General features: G+C 42.5%; 1 protein-coding gene across 1 annotated transcript in view; it reads left to right on the top strand.

Moving 5' to 3' along the window:
- Positions 1-3,319: 3,319 nt before the first annotated feature.
- Positions 3,320-27,628, top strand: part of ENOX1 (ecto-NOX disulfide-thiol exchanger 1) — a 560,820-nt gene continuing 536,511 nt past the window's right edge. The window contains exon 1 of the mRNA XM_080798203.1: positions 3,320-3,656. The gene's annotated coding sequence lies outside the window, so the exon portion shown is untranslated. The remainder of the gene's footprint in view (positions 3,657-27,628) is intronic.

The raw sequence follows: 27,628 nt of genomic DNA, 5'->3' as shown, positions 1-27,628 counted from the left end.
GTGATTTCTGTCTGTCAAATGAATAAATAAAATCTTAAAAAAAAAAAAGACTCATTTAAAAAAAAATAAAATAAAACTAGTGGTATTTCATATATTCATCCACAACCTAAATATCAGCACTGATGATGATAAAAACCTGTCCACTTTGTTTTCTTTCTCTGATTTTCTTGTTGTTGTTGTTCTTTTTCTGACTTTTGGCTTTGCTAAAGATGGCCGATCTTCAGTCAGAATCAAGCTGCCTGGAACAAAGTGAGTTATAAAAGCATGAAAGCAAACAGGGTTACTTGAACCTTCTCCTTGTTCTCATGCTATCCTCTGTGTACTGAGTTGGCTCTTGTGTCTAGGCGCAGGTCAAGGATTCTTATCATATAAAACTGGAATGGACGAAGTGATCTGGAACCTAATTATGGGAGAAATTACCTGTCTCCTTATGCGTGCTCACAACACTCAAATCAACAGCAGCACCTCAGCTAACGGTTCCTGCTTCCTCACTTCAGGAAATTTGGGGCAGTTGGCTTCCAGCATGAGGAGCTGACTTTGGACTTCCTGGGACATCTCATCTAAGCCTAAATTTACCAGTTCAGAGGTAGAAAGCTTTTTTTTTTTTTAATTTAGAATAACAGAATAGATTAGTTAGTTGTGCTCAAATCAGGTTAAAGTGTTTCTCTGCATATCCCACCTTTTCCCAATACTGTGTTGTTAAGAAAGTTAATGTTTCACTAGTTTATTGCACTGCTGCAAATTGAAAAAAGCAGTTATGTTAAGGAGCAAGGCCTTTTTAGGAAGAAAAATAGGACCTTTATGATTATGCTATTGATTCTCAGTCCAACTTATAATAACATGTAACAGTGAATCTCTTAGTAGCCCATTTTATTATTTAGTGTTTAAGTAGCTTGAAGACCTATGATTTATAGCATTTTAATTCTAGCTGTTCCTCCAAACTTTTATCCTTAAGTGGGTCATAAACACTATACATATCTTATGATGTTAGCCTTTCTATTGTTTATCTTTTAAACTAACATAAATTAAGATTGCTATAAGCCTGCTTATTTTTAAATATTGGCTTCTTAAAAATGTATTTATTTTTATAAAGACCACTCTTTGGTGGTCATCAGAGAAGTTAAAACTTTGTTACATTCTTCATCCCGCTCAGTAAGACAAGCACCTGGAAAGCCTAAAGGCAACTTTCTAAGGAAAACAAAGCTTTAAAATTATTTTGTAAGATTTTGACTCATACCTAAAATGTTGACTGTCAAGAATCTATTTGGGGGTGTCAGAGTTTTTCTGCTCCCCCAGCAAGTTCTAGAGCTTCTTTTCAAGTAAAAATTTTAAATATCATATATTTGTGTTCAACATAAAAAAGCACATGAATTCCATATCACAACAAAGGGCTCCTAAGAAGACTGTAAATTGAGGGACAGAAGAGAAGTTATTTAAAGGGATCCCCACTAGAGAACACAGTGGCAGCTCCCAAATAAATCCATTTTAATTTTCACTTTATTTCAGTTATATTTCAAAGCTGTGATATCATGAGTGGAGAGAGAAGCAGCTCATAGAAGAGGCTGAGTTCAAAGGAATTGAAATTTAGCATGGAATGTAAAATTGAGGACTTTTACTTCTAAGATGGTGATTGTAGAAATACCAAGGTTGAAGAATGTGGGCTTGGTGCTACAGCAGAAATAGTAGTCTGGGTTGACCCTGCATATATTGGTCAGTGTCCACCAAGTAAATCTCTTTACAGGAGAAAAGCTTGTAACTGGCAAGCTAGTAGGAATGTGTATTTCTCTGAAAACTTTTTTTCCTGTCCTTCTGTTCTAAAAGGGACATTATTAATTGCTAATGAACAGTGACTTTCCTGTTTTAAGAGGTTAGATTTCCCCAGCACTGAAATAAAGCATGCTTTAGCCTTCTTACACCCAGGATATCCCATTGGGTTCCCTGCAGCATGCTCTCTTGCCCCCTCTGGTAAGGCTGCACCATGGGTCAGTATTCCCTGTAGTCTTTTTTTACGCTGGTGCTCTGGCTGCTAGAGGGGAAAATAGCCACACACAGGGAAATGGTGCAAGTTAAAATCAAGTAAGCCTAGTGGGGTGGTAATGACTTTCCCAGCATCCAAGTCTTTGCCTTCAGGACATGTGAAGCTAGAAAACAATGTCATTCATTCAACATTTATAGAAAACACACAATGTACATGGTACTGTGCTAAGTACTGGAGGGTATGCAAAGGTATGCAAAACACAATCCTTGTGCAAAGGAATCCTGCCAAGAAGGGTATTTTCAAGTATTACTCAGACCTTATGATATTTCAAGAAATTCTTCGATGAATAAAATTGCACTTATAATTTAAAATAAGCGTGGAAAAGAATACTGCTAGGACGATATATCTTTTAGGAGGGAGGGGGCGTAAATGTGTTTAAGATTTTTATTTCTAAGGTGTATACAGTGTGGCTTGGATGAATGGGGGAGTGTGGGGTTTAACAGGCCAACAACGGCCCCAGGATGGCCGCACGGGCCGCTTCCTGGCAGAGCCTGACTTCAAAGAGGCAGTGCTCGGCTGCCTGCACACAGCTGAATCCGAACAAAGAAAAGACCGGCACTTTTACCTGGGAAGTGGATTAACTTTGAGGAAAAGTGGCCTCCGAGGAGAAAAAGAGGCAGCATTCCACCTGGAGTGAGAAACACCCTCCCTTCTTCCGGACCGTGCAAGCTCACCTCACCCACTACCGACCTCACCCTTGCCCCCGCCCCACATCCCTACACGCTAGAGGCGGTGGGCCGCACTCGGTGGGGTTCCACCGCCCATTCCACTCCCGCAGCGCTTGCACACGCCGACTCCAGCCGGTAGTCGGCCACGTGCGCCCGGGTCCTCTGCTCGGCCCCTTAGTGGGCCGAGAGACTCCAAGGTTGCAGTGGCAACCATGGGGTCCTGATTTCTATTCCCCCGCGCTCAGCCAAGAAGTCCGGAGCAGCCGCGGCGGTGGCGGGAGCGAGCAGCTCGGCCCCTCCCTAGAGGGGGCAGCGCGACCGAGGGCTGCGGGCACCGCCTCTGCTGCATCCGTGGCTGCGCGCTCCGCTGGGCTCCGACCCGCTCGGATCCGGAGCCCGCGCTCTGTGCTGCCTTCCCTTCCCCCTCTGCCGCCGCCCCGCGGGCAGCTCCCCCCCGCGAGGCGCGTGTTCGATCCTCCTTCTCTGGCTTTACGGATTTCCGGGGGCAAAGAATTTTGCCTCGGTCCCTACGAGCATCTCTTGGCCTCTCTCCCCCTCCCCTCGCGACTCTCCTACCCCGTGGGCGCGCGCGCGCGCGCGCGCGCACACACACACACACACACACACACACTCACACTCGCAGGCGCGCGTGCGCACGCCCGCGCGCCCCAAGCCGTGGAGTCTCCAGCAGATCCCACTCTCTCGGGCGCCGCTACTCACACAGGCTTCCAGTCGCCACGGGGCGTCCTCTGTCTGCGGCAGCGGCGGCGGAGGCAGCAGTGGGAACCGCAGCTGCAGCCTGGCCGCGTCTTGCAGCTTCGTGCCCGGGACGGAGTCTGGGAGAAGCCGAGAAGGAGGACGCCGAGGCGAGGAGGAGCCGCGCCGCGCCCAGCGCCCGGCTCCTGGCTCCGCGCGGCGGGCTGCCCCCGCTCCCGGTACCGCAGCTCCAGGTAAGCAAGCAGCCCCGGGGCCCGCAGCATCCCTGGGGTGTCCGAGCTCGGAGCCGGGGTTATCCGGTCCCGCCCCCGCCACGGCCCGGGACAGAGGCTTGGAGGGGAGTGGGCTCCGGGGAGGGGGAGGGGAATGGAGCTAGAGGTAAGGCTGGTGGGGAGGGGTGCGTGGAAGCTTCGGGGCTTCCGCGCAGCCCCCCGTGCCCTTCCCCGCTCTATCCTAGCTCCAGCCCTGTCACTTTTACGAGCCGGGGGGTGCCCGGCGCCCCAGACTGCTGTTCCCCGCGCTCCCCGCCGCCGCCGCCGGCCGGTGTTGGCTCCGGGCTTCGCGCCCGCCGCGCGCTTCCCACCTCCCCTGCACCTTGGACAGCGCACCCAGCCGCCCGCCGCCCCCTGCACAGCACCCGGGACGGCGTCCTCCTAGCGCAGCCCTCCGGCAGTCCTCTTCTTTCCCGATTGTCACCCTCCCGCCCTGTATCCCTAGTCCTCACTGTCTCGGCGGACTCCGCTGTGGTGCGGGCCGGAAACTTTACTCCCCTTCTCCTCTGCGCTAGGTAGTGTTGTTGTTATTTGTGACTGTCCCCTAACACGGGGAACTCAGACACCTTGGACGTGTCTTTCTCGGCGGTAGCGGTCCTGGCCCGCCGAGCAGGAGGCAGAGGAGGCACTGGGCAGCTGGACTCGGTGGCTGCCAGGGTGCAGAGCCCGCGCCTTAGGTCCTGGACGCCTGCCGCCTCTCCGCCTCCCTGCCTCCCTGGACTCGACACGTGCGCGCCTCCCACGGACGCGGCCCCTCCCCGACCACCCCACGTCCTCCCCCTGCACGGCCACGGCCACCCCATAGGTTGGACACCCGGAGTTCGCGGGTTCTGATTGGCTGAAGGCGTAACCCCGCCTCCTTCCCAGAGGGGGGTGGTTCTGGAGTGTTGTGGTTGTCATCCCGCGGCGCGCACATGGGGGAAGTGGGGTCGACAGGTGGGGAATCCGGGTGGGTAGGGTCCCCGGGTCTACACCGCTGTGTGTAGTCACCCACCCACCCTCTTTCCTCCAGATACACTCCTGCTTTTCTCCTTTGATATCTCTCAACATTCTACTCCTGTAATTAAAAAAAACCAAAAAACAAAAATTGGCTTGCAACCCTACTTTTATTAATACTGCATTCGTTCCGGTGGTAGAGGTTTTTAAAGCATATCTAGAAGAATGAGGGTACCAAGTGGGTATGCAGAGGTTCGTGGCAAACTGGGCTGCGGGTTTGAGTCCAGTAGTTCCAAGAAAGTAATGGGTGGCTAAGAGATCTGAAGAGGATGGAGAAAGTGGGATGGATTTTGTTCCTTGTGAGAAGGAAGGACACAGGTGGGCGAGCTTGGGGAGCGGAGGGAGAAAAAATGGGTCACTTACGGGGTGAATGTGAAGGAGAAACCCGGATGGGTATTGTGGGGGGGCGGGTGGGTTCTGCTGAAGAAGGCTCTGTCCCAGAAAAGGGGTAGTTTTGAACAATATTTTGATCATTATTAGCACACTTTGTTTCTGTTTTGCTAACGCTGTCCTTTTGATATGAGACTTCATAGTAATAATGTCAATTCATGTAATAGATTTTGTTTATCCCAGTTTGTTGTAATATATAGATGTGCAAGTGGTAATGAATTTCAAAAAGTGAATTTTAAAAGTTCCTTTAGAGGGATGCACTAAATAGTTAAGGCAAAGTGCTTTTGAAATATTGTGAAAGAAGACGGATGAGCATTGCATAAAATCCAAAAATTGTTCTGGCATTATTTAGGTCCTTTGCAGAAATATATATGTATGCATAAATGATACTGATTTTTCTTCATTTCAGAACGTGATTGCCTCTAGCATTTTCAGGCTTTAATTCCTTCAGGCTGTTTTGATGTTGTGTCTGTACATCTAAGAATATTGTAATTCTTATCTTTAGAAGCCTTGTCAGTGCAAAACAAACAGCAACTGATGCAAGTTAATGTTGACAACTTTATATTGAGTACACTGTGTTATTTTATTTGCAAGCTAGTGAAATATGCAAGAATAACATAGCATGACTGTTATTCCCCAGGGACCCAAATCAAAACAAAGTGAGAATCACATGAGGCTATTCCAGGGAGAACAATTCAATTATTTTAAAAATGAATGTATTTTAAGATTCTTGGGTGTAAATAGCAACCGAATTTTTCCATTTCAATTATTATCTTTGTACACAGTGATAGCACATGATAAGTCACACAGCATGTTAAATATATTTAGGTAATTCCAAAGTAGATAGTAAAGTCTTTCCATTTATTATTGTTTTTATGTAAGTAGACAGAATTTCTTCCTGACTGTAGGACTTTGATTCAAGGGACAGATTTGATACATGTGGCAAAATGGAAATTATTGCTATTGTTGAAAAAATAATTCTTACTATGTTTTCATAGTCCTAAGTCATGCCTTGTTTTGCCTTCAAGGGATTTAGAGTCTAGTTTTTGGCCTCTCAAATTTAGATAGGTTTTGAGGTAGGTAGAAAAACAATGTATATAGTCACACATACACATATGCATAAATGCAAAATATATGTATGTATATCCACACACAGCTGTATATGTATATACATAATTTTGTGGTACATTCAGTGTATTTATTTATATGTTATTGTCATTCTTAAAATTTTTTCTCATTTCTTCTTGTCCAAAAGGTGGCCCTGTTTTAAACGTAGAAAGCATTACCAGGAGTAGAATTGGCCAATAGATCATGGAAACAGACAATAGTATTTTGTTGCTTGGCAACCACCTACTGTGAATGAAAAACAAAGCAGTGACAGCTGCTTCCACATCCTGATACCCATACTGTAGTTCAAGCATTGAAACCCTCCAAGTGAGACAGATCTAAGTTTCATTTGAGTAAGGTGAAGCTGTTTCTTTTTTGGGATGTTTTTAAAAAGAGTATTTAAAATTTTTATTGTAATAAGAATTATATTGTGATTGTGGGATGAAATGAAGCATCTTAATTCCAATTGCCCTCTTAAGCCTAGTATAAACTGAAAAAATGCAAGATGGGGAGGACTGTATAGACCCTTCTCATTCTTCCCTTTATAGTCATTAAACACTAAGCACATTTTCTGCTGCCATCAGGTGCTCTTAGGATTTTATAAAAACTCGAGTTCTCTATGATACCTAAATAGATAGCTGGATTTTACTCTTAGCAGGGAATTAGAGATTCATGGGGTGGCCTCTTTCATTTTATGGGACACTGAGGCACAATGAGGTGATGTGACTTGACCCTGGTGACTAAGCCATCTCCAGAATATCTTCCCTTGGGTCACACTTGGAAATTTTTTCCATTTCCTCCCTGGAATCACTCTTGTTCTTGAGTTACATAAAATTTGTATAAAAAAGATTTTTATCCTGATAAAGATACTTAGTAAATACAGGAATTCTTGGGCATAAACATTTAGTATTGACATCAGGCTAGATTTTGGTGTTAGAGGCATTGTATATCCTGTGTTCTTCCTCCCATCTATGGAAGTCCAGATGAGAGGACCGTGACTCCCACATTTTTCTCCAAAATGGGGAAGCCCTGTCCCTTGCTTTGCTAATTGTTTACACCTCTGTGTAATCTTTAATGATCCATTATTCTCTGTGTGAATTTTAAATGGGAATAAGATTGAATATTGTGTTGGTCAGCTTGTATGCTGGTGAGAGTTTAAACAGTACAGCTAATTAATCACCTGTTCTGGTCTTCTGTCTGCAACGTGATAGACATACTGTGGGTGTAGTGATTTGGGCTCTTGAAAGTACATGGGACAGACTGTGTCTCTCTGCATAAAATTCATTTCAGTCTTTTATCAAAGCTGTCTTGCCAAAGGTGCTACCTGAAGCATGTTGGTGGAGGACAGGTCATCTATCTGTGTGAGAAGGTAGTAGTGCCGATTGTTTCTTCACTCAGTAAAATGATAATGAATAAGTTATTGGGTGGCAAACTTGGATCACATATGCATTATTAAGCGTTTCTTCTAAACCTTAGGAAATGTACTGCCTGTGTGATACATTTTGAGGGTCCTTATGCTATTTTAAACAATGTGTATTTCACTGTTTATTATTTATGTCAAACATATGCATTTAACTTTAACAACTTAGGTAGAAAAACTTGAAGTGGACTGCTTGGAGAAACAATAAAGTGACAGTATTAAGTAACGTTGAAGAACCATTTTCACCAGAAAAGCATGCACTTTAGCAGATTTGTAGGGGGGAATAAATTGATTTACAGCATGTTTAACCTAGTTTTAGAAGCCTGCTATTAACTTGTTCTAGCTAGGAGGATTTTCAAACAATAATAATTTGGTGGATTTCAAGTGAACTTCACTGATTTTTTAAACCATTTTCCACAGTCTGGTTATAGTTTGTCTGGGCAAGTACTTGTTTTGGATCCTGTAGGATTAATCTGAATTTTAAGGTTGTTATTATTATTTTTTATTTCTGAACCATTTTTTTTTTGCAGGGAATGATGTGAAATATTCTGTTGTTCATAATTTAGCCCACTGGAATTTTGGTATTTAATGACACTCTCCCATCTTCATGTACAGGATAATATATGTGTATGTAAATGTACGAACACACAATACTTACTTTTTTCCCCTTCTGTTGTTTTCATCCTTGTAATAGAACACTAAAAGACTTGATTTATGCTTTTTTTTCATACAGTAAAAAAAAAAGCTTTAAACGAGATATTTACGTTTTCAATTTCCTTATGTCTGCTTCTGCTGTTATAACCTGTAAACTCTCACCCACACAAGTAGGATGGTTGCTAAAAAAACAAGCAAATAAATAAATATATATCCAAGCAAGCTAGCTTGGAGGATATATATCCTCCAAGCTAGCCAGGAAAGTGTATTTTCTCATTCTTAGACACACATATCCTTCCACACACATATCTACATACACGTTGAGTTTAAGGTCCTGTAGACTCTTTTTTTGGTGGGGGACAGTGAGAGCGATGTGGGGGAAGGGGAGTGGGGGAAGAGAATCTCAAGCAAGCTCCATGCCCAGTGCAGAGTCCAACACCAGGCTCAATCTCAGAACCCTGAGATCATGACCTGAGCCAAAATCAAGAGGTGGGCCCTTAACCAACTGAGCCACCCAAGTGCCCAGTCCTGTTAGACACTTACAACAGTGGATGGAAATAGTGTTTTTATTGGGAGCCCTGTGCATGCTAATGCTGATATACTAAGTAAAGTGGATATATTCAGATTTTCAGAAATACAGTAGCCCAGGAAGAATTAAATTGAATTATTCCCTTTGGAAAATTCTCAAATTATGCTGAGAACATAACCCACGGCTTCTGTAACAATACCCAGTAGCTACAACAGAGCCTAGCATGTGGTAGACATTCAGTGTGTGTTTTGTGGAATATACATCTGCCCTCCTTCTTGATATAATGTTGCAAACATTTCAGTCTGTATCTGTGTGAATTGTAAAAGTTGAGAAGATAGAGAAGAAATTACTCTGGTTTTCTAATTGTTTCTGGCACTATATTAAAAAAATAACTTGGCCAGTGAGATATTGTGGAATATACTTCTTGTCAGTGCAGGAAGTTATACCAGGGGTATTGATTTTTCACAAATACAGCCATCCTAAGTACAGAATAGCTCTTTAATAGCCCAGAGCAGCAGAACAAAGGTTATGGCAGCTAGTGCAAAGGAATACTTTATTTAGTTGGAGCTGGAGGGTGAAGTTTGCTAGCCCCAATGTAATTATCCAGACTGGAATGTGGCCAAGGGACTATGGTTAACGTCCCAAACAGTGGGAAAAAAGCCACGGATGAAGTCTTTAGTGACTACAAGTGGCCAGACCTCTGCTTTGGTCTCATTTTCAAGAGAGCACCTTTATAGTAGCTTAAAAACCACAGCAGCTCTTTTGCAATTAAGGGGTAGAGCCCAAAGTTACCACTAGATCTCAGGAACCGAATTTGTTGTCCTTGAAAGAAGTCATAATCCCAAGAGTTCAGTAACATTGAAATAAGACTTTCTTCTTTGTCCTGTTCCATCTTTGGAAGTAGGTGGAGAGTAATAGTGTCTCTACGGACAACTCTGGCAGAACCACAAGGTAGGTTAAGTTTGACCTGCTTCCGGTTAGTCCTAAACATCCTTCACCTTTCCACCACTACCTAGCTGGTTGTCTCCTCTGTAGGGATTCATTAATAGTTTCATATCAGCAAAGCTCCAACAGATTGCTTTCCTGTGTTCCCCTTTTCTGTGAAAGTGGAGAGTTAGCCCTGCCATGTTTTTTAAAAACACTTCTCTATGTCACACCTGGGGCCATACCAGGTTGGGGAGAGGGAGGTACCACATCCAAAGGGCGGGAACTGAATCATGTTCCCTGTTTGCCCATCTCTATTAAAAGACCCCACTTTGGGGGGAAGAAAAGTTGTTAAGGTGTGTACTGATAAAAGTTATAGTACTTTTCTGGAGGGATTCCCGAGTCTCTTGCATACATTAGGTGCTCAATATATATTTGTTTAATTTCACTAGTAGAATTGTACCTACTATTTTGATGCATAGGGAAGATAGTTTTGTTCAGGGAACACTTATATAATATACTATTTCCTTTCAGGATTATTTCTTCAAAAATAATTTATTGAGCATTTACTATGTGAATGGTACAGTATTTGGCCTTGGGGATGATAAAGATTCTTAAGGCACAGTTCCTGCTCATGGAAGAGATAATGCTATTTGCAGGAAAGTGCACAAATTTGGTTTGGTTTAAAGGTGACTGTGAAGGAGGGTCGGTAGGTGTGGAGACAGACAGACAATGAAAAGCTTTTGAGCTTAATAATATTAGTCAGTGTTTTTACAATCTGTTTGTTCAACACAATCCCATGAAACATTTGCTATGCTTCTGATCCCTGGGTCCTACCCCAGACCTACTGAATCAGAAACTTCAGGGACATGGCCTGTGGGAGCAGACATGGTCACTTTCATACTTGTTTGCCCAAATGCCCACTGCTCCAATATATGTCTGCAGAATTTTTCTGCAAACACCTCTGTTCTCTGCCTGAAGGTTTTCTCTCCCACATGTAGGGCAGCTTGGTAGGGCTTCAGGAGTTAATGGCTTCAGGAGTGTCCCTAAGCCAATGAAAGAAGGGAGCTGGGAGGTGACACACTAGCATCTTGCATCTTGGACCCTCTGATACAATTGCTGACACATGTTCTGCACTATGTCCCCAAATTCCCTGGTGAATCTGCCACAACAGCCATGTGCTAGATAACCTTTGCTTTGTGTGCTAGAGGGCTACTGATGGATTAAGACGTGGGTATCATCCTTTTTGATTTGCATCTTGGGAGGGTCATGCTGGCAGATGTCTGGCAAGTGGATTGACGGAGGGAGAGTCAGGAGCATAGAGATCAGTTGGAGGTGGCAGTGCCTAGGCAAGCAATGATGCCCGCCAAAGCGAAGGTAGTAACTGCGGGGACACAAAATGGATTTTGCTGGAAAGCTGTCACGACATGGAGGCTGGCAGTGTGTGGTCCCTTTAGCTGGCTGCCGTTCCAAGAATGAGATTTCGTTGCTCTGCCGTGCACCATGGCCCTGCTCTGGGCATTAGGCTTGGCACCCTTGGAGACTCCTGTGCTTTGCCTGTAACCTTGGTCAGCCTTTCTAGACTTAAGCAGCACAAGTCTGGGAATAAATAAAAGAAGACAGGAAGATAAATTGAAGAATATAAATAATTCACTACTAGATCATTAAAGGAAGAAAGTTATATTTTACAGGAAGGATTTGTGGAGTTATATAGAACAGAAGAGTTGCAGAAATGCCTGCGACGCATGTCCATTTTGTGATGAACAGTGATTTTCTGCCATGCTCTAGACTAAGAGGTGATTTTCCTCGGTTTCTGGAAGACCTGGCGTGTACTTAGGTCTATTGTTTTCCCTGTTTCTCTGATAGCCTGTGTTTTAGTTAAGTGAATGAGTGGTGGGGGTGGGGGGGGCTGGTTCTTTTCTCTTGCTCTGTCAAAATGCCAGGCTTTTCTTTGCAATTTCTCCTGCCTGTTCTTAGGCCACCAGCTCCTGAAGGAGATCAAAAGGTGCGGAAGGTGGGAGAAGGAAAGAGTAAATCCGCTGAGAGAGCTGTTTTGAATTAAATGCTTAATCATGACACGAACAGGTTAAAGCTTGTTAGATGATATGAAATAAGATTAGGCAGCCTTCTAATTGTCCCATATATAAATACTCACACTCCGGCTCTGTCTGTAGTCAGAAATGCAAAGGCTGAATAATCAAACAAGAGCAACCTGACACCGTCATATTTCTGGAAAAGTAGCACTGAGCCAGTGGCAAGGAGAAGACTGAATTGTAAGAAGTAGAACGGGTCAGCAGAGAGCTTCCTGGGCCTTGCTTAACAGAACAGATGATGACAGTGGAAATACTGGAGACACCATGGGTGAAACACAATGGAAGGGACGCAGCCTTATTAACAGGGAGTATTCACATATTTATTATATTTTTAATTAAACTTTTTCTTTGGAGATCATTCTAGATTCATATGGAATTTGAGAAATAACATAGAAAGATTCTGTGTACACTCTACCTATTTCTCCCCAGTGATAGTATTCTTGCAGACCTATAGCACAGTATTATAACCAGGAGATTGGTTGGTACAGTCCATCAATGTTGTTCATATTTCCCCAGTTTTACTTGTAATCGTCTGGGTGTACACACATGTGCATGCAAAGTTTTCTTCTATTCAATACTTAAAATATTTTTTACTTTTAAAAGTAAGAGTCTTTTGCATTTGAAATTTTTGAAAAAAAAAATTCGCTTGTTTGGACCAGTCCAGGCTTACTGGTAACTGAAGAAAGGGCAATAGAGAGTAAATTCCCTAACCCTCTTCTAACTCTGGGATTCTGGAGAGTGGCTTCAGGGGTCACCTAACCTGGCAGGAAGGTCAGTAAGCCATAGTATAGCTTCCACTTTATTACCGCGTGACCACTTTATTATTGGCACCATTACATGGCCGTAAGCAAACCTTTTAAAAGTATGTCTGTTGCAAACAAAGTTTGCTTATCAAGACTTACTGTAACTCATCTTCCTTGTACCAGAGTTTCTGTCCTTTCCTTCCAGCATTCCCTGCCCTCCCCTCTTCCTCACTGTGTTAGAGGGGACGCACCCCTTCAGGCTGCTCTTCCAGATTTCTGAGTTAGCTGGTTCGCTGCGTGTAGCCTGTGGGAGACAGGGAGAAGGGCAAAGCCAGGCTATTTTTTTCTTTCCCTGACATCCCTGGTAGTGGGAATCCCTCCTGCCGTAGCACCACTCATGCTTGACAGACTGGCTCTGGTTCTAGCCGCTCACAAGTGACCTTGGCCCAGGGACTCCAGACACATAACCTCTTGCTATTGTCTCTTCAGCCGTGGGGAGGTCGCAGCTTCCTGCTCTTGCTGGTCTTCGGATTACCTCACTATCCTGCTAGGCTTTCTGCTCCACCATCACCTGAGTAACCAATTCTCTATATTAAATTTCCCTTGTAAAAAACTACTTGGAGAGATTTCTGTTTTCCTAGTTAGGTGTTCTGCAGTTTCTCAAAGCACAGACATGATATAAATCTGATGAGGGTTTCTTCTTCTGTCACTCTGGCTTCTTCCTCTGGAAAAATCTCGCTAGCTCCAGTCCGGGGAGAAAGCACCTGTGTTGTAACCTCACCTCTCCCAACTAGATTCTCAGTTCCTTGACCAGTTATTCAGCCACTCCCAGTCTCTGGTTTTCCAACTCTGACTTCTCTTTGTCTGATACATGTGGGATTTTGACAGTTACCCCTAGTGTCTGATATATTTCCCTTTGTCTGATATATTTGGGATTTTGACAGTTACCCCTAGTGTCTTCGTAATTCTGTCCTTAGGCCCCTCTCTTACTAACCTTCCCTATTGTTTTCTGCTAACAGTTCTTTCTGACCTCATCTCCATGTGTAATACCCTTATGCCCATGTTCACATATCGGTCTCGTGGCACACTCCCGAATGTGCTTTGGTGTATGGGGCATATGTCTGCTATATTAGGATTTAGTTTTGCTGCCACTTCACTTTTCTGCACAAGGATGCTGTTTATTTGTATTATCAGCTCCTCCAGCTCATCTCCCATAGAAGCATATGTGATTCTGTTACAAAAACAATGGTAACAGTGGGACTAAGAATGCTTTTGTAAGAAGGGAACAGAACTCAGTAGAATCTTCCAGTATAAAGCACATTTAGAAGCCCTGTCACTGGAAGCTAAGCTGGGAGCCACCATGATGGCCACATGCTACATTAAGGAAGGGGCATGAAAGAGAAACTTAGTATGCTTAGGGAAGGTGTTAGGACAGTGCAGTGACCACGCAATGTTTCTCCCCCCACCCCCATTGGAGAGCAGTCTTGCTGGTTCCTACCATATTGGTCTCATATTTGAGTGTATCAGGCAGCTTTGTCTTTTCTCCAGGGGGTCCTCAACTGAGACAGAGAGCTGGGAGCTGGAGCAATGAAAAAGCTTTCAAGCTTCTCTGACTGAGATGTCCAAAAGGTCACACAAACAATGCAGTTGTAGGTGGCCCTCACTTCTGAGGCCAGGAACAGTACCTTTAGGCACTGCAGCACATGTGGGGATGCTCTTTAAATGGACAGCCGTGCAAACCACTACCGGGACGCTGGACGAGGGCCTGGGAAAATCCAAAGCTTTAGTTAAAGAAGAATTTAGTTAAAGAAGAATTTAAATATTGAAAAGTAGCCTGTAGCATGGGCTATGGATGTGTTCAGGTCCTGGTGTCCTCCTGTCCTCGCGGTGGACACAGGGCTGGAGAGTGTTTTGTGGGCCAGCACACACAGTTATGAACAGATGGATCTCTTTGGAAGCTGCCTGTAAGGCTCCTTGCTTGCCTCTGCTCTCCATAATGATCAGAAGTGGTGAGTGCTGGGCAGGAGAATTGTAGATTAGGCGGCTCTGGGCAAGCGGACAATGGAAAAGAAATAAGCTTATTTTAAATGGGCATAAGCTTTGAAGGCAACTAATTGAGACATACTTCAGCCTCATGGACAAATTAGGGTTCTAGTTAATACAGGAGCAAGATTGGAAAAAATAAATCACTTGCTCACCTCTAATCTCTAAAGAACAGTTTGTTTAGTAACAAAACACCAATCGTGCCTGCTCTTAGGTGAGTTTCTCCTCTATGCCCCTTTTCCCATCAGCTCTCAGAACTGGCTGGGTTCCGGTCCTTTTTCCCTAGTAGTACTTCATACACTTTTACTCTGAGAAGTGGTGCCTATGTGAGAGCAGCTAACGGTTTCCCATGACATCCTTCTAAATCCTGGACTTTTACTCACCTCAGTTGCATCTTTCTGCAAAGATAGAGTCCATGTTTCTTTCCTCATTGCTCAGTAATGTGCAGCGGCATGAAGAGAGAGGTTTTAAAAGGAATTTTCTTGGGCAGTAGGGACTTGATTCTATCAAGAAGCACAGAGCAGGCACTGTAGAAGTGAGAGAAGTTGTTTTTGTGCATTGGTTGGTGTGCTCTGTGGTATTGAGTTGGCCCTAAGTAGTTTGTGATTTTTCTCACTTAGTTATTAAACGAATAATGTTGGATGATGTATTTTAAACCTCACATACTACTGCAACCAAGCTTGATACTCATTCTGTAGTAGAGATTTAATGTTTTTGGAGGAAAGCATGCTGTACATATTCCTTGTGCCCAATGGATAGGCATTTATTGTGCCAAGTTCATGCTAGGGCTGGAAATATAGCAGTGAACAAAAATGAATCACTGTTCCTGTCCTTCTAGGAGCCCACAGTTTACTGGAAAGGGTATTAAGTAACCCCCAAATATTCCTTTTATTGGAACTCTTGATAAGAACTTGGAAAAGAACAGGTTTTTCTGAAAGGGTATAGAAAGGATGAAATAATCAGAGAAGGTTCATGGTGGGAAAATAATTTATAAGATCTGAAGAATGATTGAGAAGTCCAATCCCCAACTCCCCACAAATGGGGAGTCCCATTTTTGAAGTCCACATGTGAGATAGAGCTTGGGTCACGTAGCCATTGAAGGACAGCAAGTGTGGGTGGAGTGCAGAGAGTGAGCATGGCAGTAGCTGGGAATGAGGCTGCTGAGATGTGGCTTAGGGCCTGATTATGCCAGACCTACCAGGCCATGTCAAGCACTTTGGATTTTATCTTAACTGCAATAAGAAGTCATCGAAAGGTTTTTGGCCTCTTTTTTTTTTTTTTTTTTTTTTGGTTTTGCTTTTTCTTTTTTCAAATGGAGATGAAACTCACATAACATGAGCCATTTTGAAGTGAATAATTCAGTGATATTTAATACATTCATGATGTTGTATGACCACCATTGGTATCTGTTCTAAAACATTTTCATCACCCCAAATGGAAACCCCATCCCCATTAAGCAGTTATTATTGAAGAGTTTTAAGGGGAGCGATGTGTAACTTGTAGTATGTAAGATATTTCTGGCAAGTTTCTGGAGAAAGGGTTGGAGAAGGCAAGAGTGGGAGCAGGGCAACAGACTGGGAAATAGTGGTCAAGTCAGAGACAGAGGGTGGTGGTGGCTTCCCAGGCAAGGGATAAGAATAGAGACCATAGATTTGGAGAAAAGGAAAATGATCCAGGATGGGGTTCTGTAAGCAAGTTTGATTATCTGTTTCAATGGCTTATTTACATTACTATTTCCCAAAGAGTAATCCGTCTCCTATTTGGATTTGGTTGGCTGCTTGTTAAAAGTACAGATATGGAAGCCCACGTCAAAGTGCTGATAAAAATAGACTAGAGAGGGACCCGGCAGGGGTTCTTTCCAGAACTGAGGTTTGAGAACCACCTATTGTTGTCTCCTTTCTCATTCTGATGCCCTTTAAGATTGCAGGCTGCCAACAGTCCTTCAAAGAGAGATGAATTAGAATGAGACACAGGAGAGACAAATGGATAATCTAGTGTATGCTCATAATTTTGAGTGGGATGGGTGCCTTTTGGAGATGCAACTTTAATTTGATTCTAAAGACAAATATGGAATATAAACAGTTTTATGGGGTGGTGTTTGTTTTTGATTCTTTTCTTTCTCAGAGTATTGTGACTCTCCCAGAATCAAGCGGTGGCTGACTGCGAACAATGGCATTGTCATGAAATGTAATGTAGGTACAGTGTAACAATTTTTTATAAAAAGAAACCTATAACAACTGAAGATGAACTTATAAAACAAACCATCCTAGTGTTTTTGCAGTTACCTTGTACCTACAGGATTCCTACTAGAGAGACGTTCATTTTAATTAACTGATTTTAGAAGCCAGGCTTTCGAGACTTGAAAGTCAGAAAATCTTTCAAACTCTAGTAAAAATCCACCCATCAACAAATCAGGATTTTGTCTTTGGCTTCTGGTTTCTGTTTGCCTCTGGTAGGTTTTTCTAACCCAGCACTCTTTCTAACAGCACTCTTAGAGCTGTTACTTCTAGCCCAAGTCTGCCAACACGCAGATGTTTCTATCCCATTCAAATAATTCCCTCCCCCACCACCATTTCTGGAATATGTTTGGTTGTATTTTAATTTTAGAACTGAAAGAGGTCACAGAGAATCTAGTTTTCTGCTGTTGTTGTTTTGGAAACTATGACCTTTGGAGATCTGAAAGTAACTGAAAGAAAGCTCCTGCTGAGAAGAGTGTGAATATCCAGCAGCAGTCAAGAGGTAAGCCCTCTACTCTACCCAGCCCAAGAGCACCCGACAAGCCCCCCCCCCCCCCCCGACCCCATGTAGCTTTTAACTGGCCTCCGTGGTGCAAGGCCCTTCCTGCGAGTGTGGTGCTCTCCCCGCAGCTTCTCTCTTTGAATAAGAAGTGCTCATCTTCTACAAGATGTCTCATTTTGGTTAATATTACTTCCAGTCTTCTAGAAAGACACCTCTGGCTGTGTTTCCTTTTCAGCATGTACAAATTCAGATCTTAGAGTAGTTTCATTGCTTCATCATAGAATTTTATAATGAAATAATATTTTGAGTGCCTGCCTGGCTTTGATCTTTTTCCCTAGACCACTTAAGTTTGGAGAGGGATCTGAGGCAAAGCTGTCCATTTATTTTACACTAAAGACAAACAGAATCAGTAAATAGCCAGCTTTTTTTTTTTAAAGCTTAGTTTTTCTGTTCCACAAAAATGCATGTCATTGTACAAGGGCATACATTCTGGAAGAATACAAAAAGGAAAGTAAAATTCCTCAGAAATACTAGAGTTAGCCCTTACTGATATTTTCATGAATTTTTTTCCAAGTATAGCGCTCTGTTTCTGTCTCTTTCTTTTTCTTTATGTGTGTGTGTATGTGTGTGTGTGAGAGTGTGTGTATGTGTGTGTGTCTATGTCTATGTCTACTCACACACACCATGTGCAGATGAAGTTCTCAATAATGCGATTTTGCTGTATGTGATATTCTGTAACCTGCTATGTTTTTCTAATAGTGTATGGTGGGCAGCTCTCCATATCGGTAAACATATGTTATCTTTCTAATGACGGAATGCTTTTATTGGCTACTTTTCATGCAATTAATACAAATCCCAGGACGAAGTAATAATAAGAATTAAAACTAAACAGTAAGAATATATTGAAAAATCCAGTGGGAAGGGGCTTCAGACATGATTTAATCAGGATTTAGGATTTCTTTCTTTATAATTTTCTTTTTCATGCTCCTTATGGTAACAAAATCGCCACAGCTCTAGGGGCTCATTACCCAGAAAAAGAGAGCCTCTGTCAATCATTGAACTGAAATCCTAGGCTGCTTCTACTTGGACCATCTTGGGTAATGTGACCAGGGGAATGACATTATTCCGACTGCTTCCAATTTGGGGAGACCTGCATGTCTGCTGTTTGGTGGATGACGGCTCAGGAGCAGACTGGGTGCCCGGAATGCCAACCTGTATGTTCCCATTGGCATGTGCCCTGCAGTCACTCTGTATTGTCTATGTCCTCATTCCCATGCAAGTCATAAAGACCAGCCAAACATAATTGGAAGTGCTGGGAGATGGGGGCCACTCATGTGTTTAGTCTGCACTTTCAACTGTAGTACTTCTGAAATTCTTACAGTTGAATTTGGTAGTAAAAGCTAATTTAGAAATTCGTGATCTCTGGGATGGCAGGACCTTGGTCATCCTTTTGGGGCAGTGAATGGGAAAGCTCATGGATTATACACTTTCAGGGAACCAATGACAGAGAGATGCTATTTGCCACGATGGCCTTTATTAACGTGATGAGAAGGGCATTTGAATGGAAACATAGTAGAAAATCTCAGGGTTATGGAGAATGTCTTTTGAGTGTTTTTGGCACAGTGGTAGATGCCATCCTGTTTAATCCTCATATTGACCTTTTTTATGTCAACAGTAAGAGGAAACGGAAACTCAGGAAGATTAACTAGTCCACTGCACAGTTAGTATGTGGAAGAAGCAAGAATTCTTAACCCTTTCTCTCACCACATTTTGCTCTATGATGTTCCTTCTCTCCCATATAAAATTTTTTGATAACAACTTGCTTTGTTTTATTTTAACTGATGATACGAAAGAAGGAGCATAGTGTCTAGTATTAAAATTAAGATGGCATTGGAGAGATTCACCTTAAAATTGTAAATGGGAAAAACGAGCCCAAAGTGCAAATGGCCCAAATGAGGTCTGTGACCTAGAAAACAACAAAGTTGGATCAATAGTGACAGAGGGAGCAGGCTAACCTGTGGGGGCTGTAGGTAGGGACTCCCATGAGCTTGAGACATAAGGAAAGAGGCCAAATGGTAAAAATAGATAAGATAAAGTGTGTGGGATATGTGAGCATGTTCCAAAGCTACAAATATGCTAAAGAAGTAGAAATCATTGTTAAATTAGAAATGTTTATCATGGAAGCCTATTTTCATGAAAGAATTTTATTACGAAGTAGAGAGGTAGTAGAGTTTTGGAGATGTGTGAACTTGGCTGCTCTGTTTTTTGTGTTGAGAATACTAGACGGATATGGCTCAATGAAGTCAAACAATATCCTGATCAAGAAGAAGAAAAAATGGCAACTTATAAATAAAGAGCAAAAATTCATTTCTATTAAAAAAGAAACTGGGGGTGCCTGGGTGGCTCAGTTGGTTAAGAGACTGCTTTCAACTCAGGTCGTGATCCTGGAGTCCCAGGATCGAGTCCCACATCGGGCTCCCTGCACGGGGAGTCTGCCTCTCCCTCTGACCCTCCCCCTTCTCATGCTTTCTCTCTCTTCCTCTCTCTCTCAAGTAAATAATAAAAATAAAAATCTTTTAAAAAAAGAAACTTATAGGGTGTAGCATGTTTAGTGGAGAAAAGTGATGGCTTAAACTCACAGGAATGGAATTATGTAACATGGGGTCGGTTCTTCTGCCAGTTAGAATAAGGAAGAGTTGTTTGTGGGCAGGGGCCAAAACGAGAGTTCCCGCTCTCTCAGCCTCTCACTACCCTCCCCCTCTCTAAGCTGCCCAGTGCCAGGTGGAGCTGGAGGGCTCTGACAGATTGAGTGGTCCTAGTGAGTCTTGTTTTGCATCTGGCAACAAGTGCATTGCTGTCCTTGGGTTCCTGCCGGCTGCCCTGCCCTGCCCGTTGTTTGTGGTGTCTGCCAGTGGACAACTGATTAAGAGCCAGGGGGGAGAATACAGGGCCTTGGCAAATACCCAGCTGTCCACGGCAGGCCCTGCTCTCTGTAGGTGCTTTAGTGGGAACCAAGTGCTTTCTTCCCCACTGAGGCTGTAATGAACCCATTACAGAATATCTGCTCTCATGTCTCTTTGGTCGCCTTTACTGGGAATTGACTCCGTTGCCCAATTGCACTGATCATTAAAAACTTAAAGGGTGCAGTCTAAACTTTTCTCTCTTTGGCCCGAGGCATTTGCTACTCGCCCTATTTGGCAGTCGAGAGAGTAGCTGTGAGCCCTAGTGATGTTATTGGCTGAGGAGTTAAACAGAAGCTGAATAAGGTTTGGCTCCCTGTATAGTCAGGGCAGAGCTTCGAGTCCCAGGGTTAAAACAATACAGAAACGGCAACTGAAAATGTCACTGAGCAGCGTGACGTGAATGGACTTCGGTGCCCAACGGGGGCATCCGTGCCTCAGTGCTGAGGATGCTGAAGCGGGCTTCCAAAGCTCCAAATCTGTGCTGAAGTTTCTTTAGTCTCAAAATCTTAGCATGAAATATTTAGTACCCTGGGAAAGCTAAATTAATGGTGAGTCAAAGTAATTAAGGCAAAGTAAATAATCTCCAAGGTTCTCATTCCCCGTGAAACTAATTTCATATCTTATCCTTCATGTGTTAAAAATAGTTCTCTGCTAATTCAAGATGCCCGTGCTCTGTGTTGGTGAAGTGCACTTCAGTTCTATTGAAAGGATGCAGATTAGAGAGTTATTTTCAATTGGGCATTTTTTTTTTTTTTTTAAGAGAGACACTCATTTTGGCACCACGAGAGTGTGAATCTCTTTGGGTGAACTGAGTTGGCCACAGCTGTAGCTGGGCAGATGATGGGCCAAGTAGCTTATGATAACTTGCAGCTGGGACAGCCTTTTTGTCCTTATAGTGAGAACTCTCAGTTCCTAACTTTCGAGCTGATGGTGAGACTAATTTAACTGTCTTGTAGGATGTGGACTGGCCAGAGCTTGACCTTGTCTGTGTCTAAACATTTAGGAACTAGATCTGTTTAGGTCTTCTACATAATGGGAACATTGGGACTTAAGCGTAATTTTACAGTAATCTGTCACCTTAGAATAATCATGACATGGACATTAAATAGTTTTTAGACTTCAGTGTACCAAAGCCGGTCTTTCTACAATTGAGCTATTCTAGGGATAATGCCGCATTGTCCTAGGGCCTGAGAAGACACGGTACTCTGGACTGAGTGCATGGGTAGGATAGATACTGGGCTTCTTCCAGCTCATGAAACTGCTTTAGAATTTATTATTGTCACAGCAGTGGTCTTGATTAAATGCGAGCATTCTTTCTCTATGATAAGAGAGTATTTTGGTTAGAAAGAACAGTGGTATTTGAAGAGAAATGTTTAACATACAATCCTCAGTTACCTACAGCTGAAATATGAGCTTCTTATCTGGCTGTTGCTCCCTTTCAAAATCCCTCAGTTCTCTTTTTCTCTTTAAAGGGATGCCCCGACCCTCTGGTGCATCACGGACTTGTTCTTCCAGAGAAATGCAGTTTTGCCTATAAAATGTGTTGAGATGGCAGCATGGGAGTGGAATAAGTGGTTTCCAGTTTACATCACAGAGCAGAATCTGCCTCTGCCCACACGTCCATGTGGACAAATGTGCATCATTAATAGAGGGAGAACCATATGTAAAGTGATTCTCTGAGTTCTGATACTTGGTTTTAGTTCATAAGAACAGTTTTGGACAGTGAAGTGTGCTTTTTCTAAATTTTTAGTATCTCTTTCTGAAAAAATAAAATTGGGTCAAGCCTAGGTACATGGTATATATGGATAATAATATTTTTTTACTGTATGCGAAGCCCTCATACTGTATTCGTACATTATGGCTTTTTAATATTACCATCTTTATCATAATCACTACAGTTGTACCACACCTACCAAATTGTAAAGCACCAGCTCATCTTGTGATCATCACAACTTCTTAATGAACTGAGTAACTATTATTATCCCTGTTTTATTTATTTATTTATTTATTAAAGTATTTTATTTATTTATTTGAGTGAGAGAGAGAGCGTGCGCGCTCCCACAAGCAGGGGGAGAGGCAGAGGGAGAGAGAGAAGCAGGCTCCACACTGAGCAAGGACCCCAATGCGAGGTTCAATCCCAGGACGCTGGGACCATGACCTGAGCTGAAGGTAGACATTTAACTGACTAAGCCACCCAGGCGCCCCTGTTATCCCTGTTTTAAAGGTGATGAAACTTGATGCAGTTTGTTATTCCTTTCATCAATCCATCCTTTATTTCAGAGGCTTCTACTGAGGGCTTCTCAATGTTTGGCGGTTCTGAATGTACAAAGATGAGATGCTCTCTGCCCTCGAGGAGCAGAGACAGTGTCAAGGAGGTGGGTAGACAGGCACAGATAATGGGGTGTGGTCAGCATTTGGCCGCAGATGGTGTTCAAGGTTCCCATAGCAAGGTGCTTTTCCTTCAGATGAGGGAACTGAGGGTGCCATTTGTGGGAATGAGAATGAGGCTTCAGAGAGGTTCTCCAAGTAAGATCATCAAAAGCTGAGACACAGAGGCAGGGAAGAGCGCGGTGTGCTCAGGGCAAGTGGTGTGAAGTGGCTGGAGCACTGAGAATAAGCAGAGGAGATGAGGCTTTGGAAAGGTCATATAACTTGTAAATGACAGAGCCAGAAAGGGACAGGGCTTTCTGCTTCCTAGTATGTTTCTCCTTTACATTAGGTTCTTTGTTGTTTATTTAGGTTTTCTTTTCTTTTTTCTAAATACATCACTGACACCCTCTACGCAAGCCGTGTTGAAGATTTGACAACTAGGGATTTCAGGTGACAAGGTTATCTCATGTGGCTTGAGAGGTGTAGCTTGTCTTTTGGTCAGTGTATGAATACGTGTGTCCTCCAATGTATTAAGGTGAAGTGACTGGGGACTGGGGCCCAGATGGTCTCAGTTAAACGTTCTGTCAGGAGAGGCAAATGCCATTTTACCAGCCACAGACAGGTGCATTTTTGCTGCATGACCCCAGACCCCAGTTTGGAGGTCTCCCATGTTATGTGTATTCGGCACTTGAAAATCTAAAGGCTTTAGTAATTATTTGCAAGGGTTTGGTTTTTTGAAGCTGTTTCTCAGGTTGAAAATGACTTTTTGTTCACAGAGCTGAGTAAGTGCTAGAAATAATTGAAAATGACTTGAAGAAGGAGGGTAAAGTGGGGGGAAGGCATATTAGCAGCTGGCTGATGTTATTGCTTGAAAGCAGGCAGTTTTGTTAGATTTTGTACACTGTATGTGGTGTAAAGAACAAACCTTTCCATTTTTTTTTTCTGAGAGCCATGATGTTATCTCAGTAATTGAAAATAATCTTCTAAAGTTGCTCTTTAACTAGATTTACACAATCCCCTTTCAAATCGGCTGTTATCTGCCCTTACATTTCACAGTAAATGTTGCTGTCTGCACAGCCCCTGCTAACAAGAAGATCAAGTGTAACTCTTTTCATGATTTGAAATAAAGTGTTTCTATTGTAATTATCCTGGCTCCTGGTTGTGGTGTTCTAAGGAAGCTCCTTTCTCTGCCGGCTCAACCCGGCTTTATGAGGAATACAAGGCCTTCTGTTCCAGTAGTATCTTTTTCACACACATCTAAGGATTTGTCTAACTTTCTCCATCATTTTACTTTTTTTATGTTTAAAAATGTTTTCATAGATAGTTCAGGGTATGGGCTGGGATTAAGGAGGGGCAGGTTTTGGGAATTTTTTCTTCTGGATTATACTCGGGAGGCCCATGTTTCTATTTTCACCAACCTCATTTTGGCAAAATTACACTAAGCACTGTGCCTATTAAGCTGCAGTAGGTAGGTTTTTAAATGGGTGTTTTACGACTGTGGTGACAGAGGTAAATATTAAAATGTGCTGCTAAAGAATGTTGTGAAAAGCTGGCGAATCTTTGAAATTCTTCAAGAACAGGATAAATTCTCCTACGTTTGGGACACAATTCTCTGAGTCTTATCTACTGTGATAACATATGTAACTCTACGTCTAGATGGTGTTTACATTCTATTTTTAAGTTGTTATGTTATCCTCCTTGCATTATTGACTTACAAAAGCATTTTTGCTTATTTGTAGGCTCGCAATTTTCAATAAAATTTTCTTTAAGTCATACTGTGAATTACTTCTTCATGGAAGATAACAGTCAACAACCACAGAAGAATAAAAGGTTAAGTTCTGTTTAAATTTGGAGTATCAAGTCAACCTGAGCCTATACATAAGAGGTTCTCAGTAGGCATTTTGCTACTGGTATTTTGGGGAGGAAGTCCTGAGGGATTGAACAAAGGATGGGGTTAGGGACGGAGGACACTAACTAAGGCACCTAATTGGTTTTCAGACTTCTTTTGAATATGGTCCTCATGGCTCTTCTTCATGATGTCAGTTGGAATAGTTAGATTAAGGTCCAGCCCTTCCATTTAACAACTGTTTGAGTCCCTTAAGCATTTTAAGCCTAACTTCACTTAAGTGTAAAATAAGAGGGTTGGATAAAATGACTGTTTAAGATTCTCACTGCTCTGAAATGATGAACTCTGTTAAATTAAAAAGCTGTTCAGTGCACCTGTATATTAATAGTAAAGTGTGGATTTATTAGCTGTGCTAAAACTACATGGTCTGCCATTTTAAACTAGTGTATCAATCAACCCCATTAGTAGATATAATTGAGAACTGAATGAATCATTTTGACACCTTAGTTACATTAAAAAATATAAACATTGAATAAATATTTCATGTACTACTCCACAGGCTTCATATTATGTGACACTTTTTTCCTAAAAATATTTTCTGACTCTAGGTATAGGAAGTATTGTTTTGTATTGTAAATAGTGAGAGAGTAAATATCTTGCCGAATTCTCATAGCTCCCCACAGTGCCTTTTTTGGACTGTTGGATTCCAAGTTAGTGCTTGCCCCAGATTATTAACTTCTGTCTGGTGAAAGTGAACACCACTGACTTACTTTTTTTGGAGGCAAGAAATCCAGGTTGTGCTTCCTCTTCTTCTTCTTCTTTTTTTTTTTAGAGATTTGTTTATTTATTTAGAGTGAGCACAAGGTGGGAGGAGGGACAGAGGGAAAGGAAGAGAATCTCAAGCAGACTCCATGTTGAACACAGAGCCCCACAGAAGGGCTCGATCTCATGATCCTGAGATCATGACCTCAGCCCAAATCAAGGACTGGGCGTTTAACCAACCGAGCCACTTTTCTTTCTATATTGTTTTGTCTAACTCAGTATTTACTAAAGCTACTACTGGTTCAAAGACACAGGAGCAGTCCTAGAGAGTTAAATTCAGATTTTATCCCATGGCTCATGAAGCAGGTGAGGAAGTTGATAAGGAAGAAAATTGGGATTCTGAGAGTTAAGGCCAACTTAGGCATCCCCAATTATCACAGAACACTGAGACTTAGATGACCTGTAGAATGAGTGATAACTGCCACCTGGCCACTTTCTCTTCATTCTTCTCAACAGTAGGCTGTCGACAGCACGGGGGGTCCAGGGGAAATGGGAGGGGAGGTATGTGTGGCAGAAATGCAGACAGTATGTGGTTAGCTCACATCTCTCCCAGAGCTCAGAAGAGGGAGCACACTGTAAGCAGGAGACTGAAGTGGTAACAAAGTTTAAGTTGTCCCAAAGTCCCTTTAATTTATTAATTTTTCACCTAAGGGAGATGTTGTCGGATGAATTCTTCAGACTTTTGCGGGGGCACTGAGCTATCCCTCACGATAGATCTCAGCAGTCATACCCAACCTAGGTACAACCAGGCACATTAAGCATGATTCTTCTCCTTGCACCAGTAAGTCCAGCTTTATTTGACATTAGGTGTACAGAAAGGAGAGGGAGAGGATGTGCATTAATTAGATTTGCAGGAGGAGGCAGCATGACCTAGAGAAGGGCAGAGACACTTGCTTTTATTTTAGTTTTGTTTCTCTTCCTGTTCCGCTGACTCTTGGAAAGTGTTTCTAATTCCTCTTTTGTAAAAGTTTGTAGTATTTTACTAATCAAGGCTGGAAAGTGACACGGACTTGGCTTAAAGCAGTGAGAACATTGTGAACACTTAAAAATGTTACATAGTGAGAACCCTGGGTGATTCAGCAGACACAAATGAGGAGCTTCAAAGAAGAGGCGCCAGGGTCCTGCTAGTTGAAAAGCAAGTAGAGGCTGGTTCTAATAGAGTGAAATTCGTCTGAAAACAGTCCAGTCTAATGTCTTAAAGTGAGGAGACATCTGAAGATGGTGGGTGGGGAGAACAGTTGTTTCTGTGAGGGTGTGTAGTTTTATATACTGTCATAGAATTTTTTTTTTAAACCATATGAAACATGCCCTGAGTGTTACTGCATTTACCTGAAGTAATTTCAAGGTGTTTGGAAAGGTGACAAGTTCATGTGGTGGTATAGCAAGATGAGAGTATCTTCCTATGTTTTAGGTACTTTCCTTTAGTTTTCCTGTGAAATAAAGGTGGTTTCCTTCAGACTGAAAGCATTTATTAAAATTATTTTTTATTGATCTTAGTTCTGAAGAACTTGTTTTTGTTTTGTTTTAAACCTCAGTTTCCCTGTCTCAGAGGAAAATTAGGTACCTGTGGGCATTTCTGCTCTGGAAGTGTTTTTTCCTCAAAAGAAAATGGGGGCAGGGAGTCAGGAAGACAGACCCTCAGGCCTCTTCCTGTGACTTTGGGCAACTCACTTTGAATCTTGGTAGTCACAGCTTCTTTCTCCAAGTATTAAAAATTACACTTGCTTTTTTCTGTATCTCAGGAATTTGGGGAAAATAAGTGAGATAAAAATACAAATATTTGAACTCTTTGTAGGGAAAATGCTATATAATCACTCTCAGCCAGGCAGGTAGTGTTTGTTTCTTTGTTTTTTTCTATAGTAATGCTCTAGAAAATTTGTGATCCTGGGGAAAAAGAAGAAGGAAAGCACAGTATCCTTTGGTTTCCCTGAAATTTTTTTCTACAAACCTGGTGCATTTGAACTCGTTTTGGGAAAAGTGTCTTTTTTTGGGGAGAGGGTTTTTTTTTTCAATTTTCTCATGTTTATTTTTTATTTTTTTAATTAACATATAATGTATTATTTGCTTAGGGGTGCAGGTCTGTGAATCATCAGTCTTACAAAGTGTCTTTTTACTTTAATTTATATATGGTACCCGTTGTTTGGGTTCCCTTGGAAATTTTCATTTTTGATTTAGCTTGTAAAAAGGAGGAGGAGAACCATTTAGCCAAGGGAGCAGTTTAGAGGGAAGGAATGATGGCAGAGACAGGCTGTGTGGCCACTGCCAGGGGAGTGATCAGGCCCCAAAGGAAACCA

The sequence above is a fragment of the Martes martes genome (genome assembly GCF_963455335.1).
Source record: "Martes martes genome assembly, chromosome: 3".
Taxonomy (NCBI): Eukaryota; Metazoa; Chordata; class Mammalia; order Carnivora; family Mustelidae; genus Martes; species Martes martes.
Note: the sequence above shows the minus strand (reverse complement) of the source record. Positions and strands in the feature narration are given on the sequence as shown.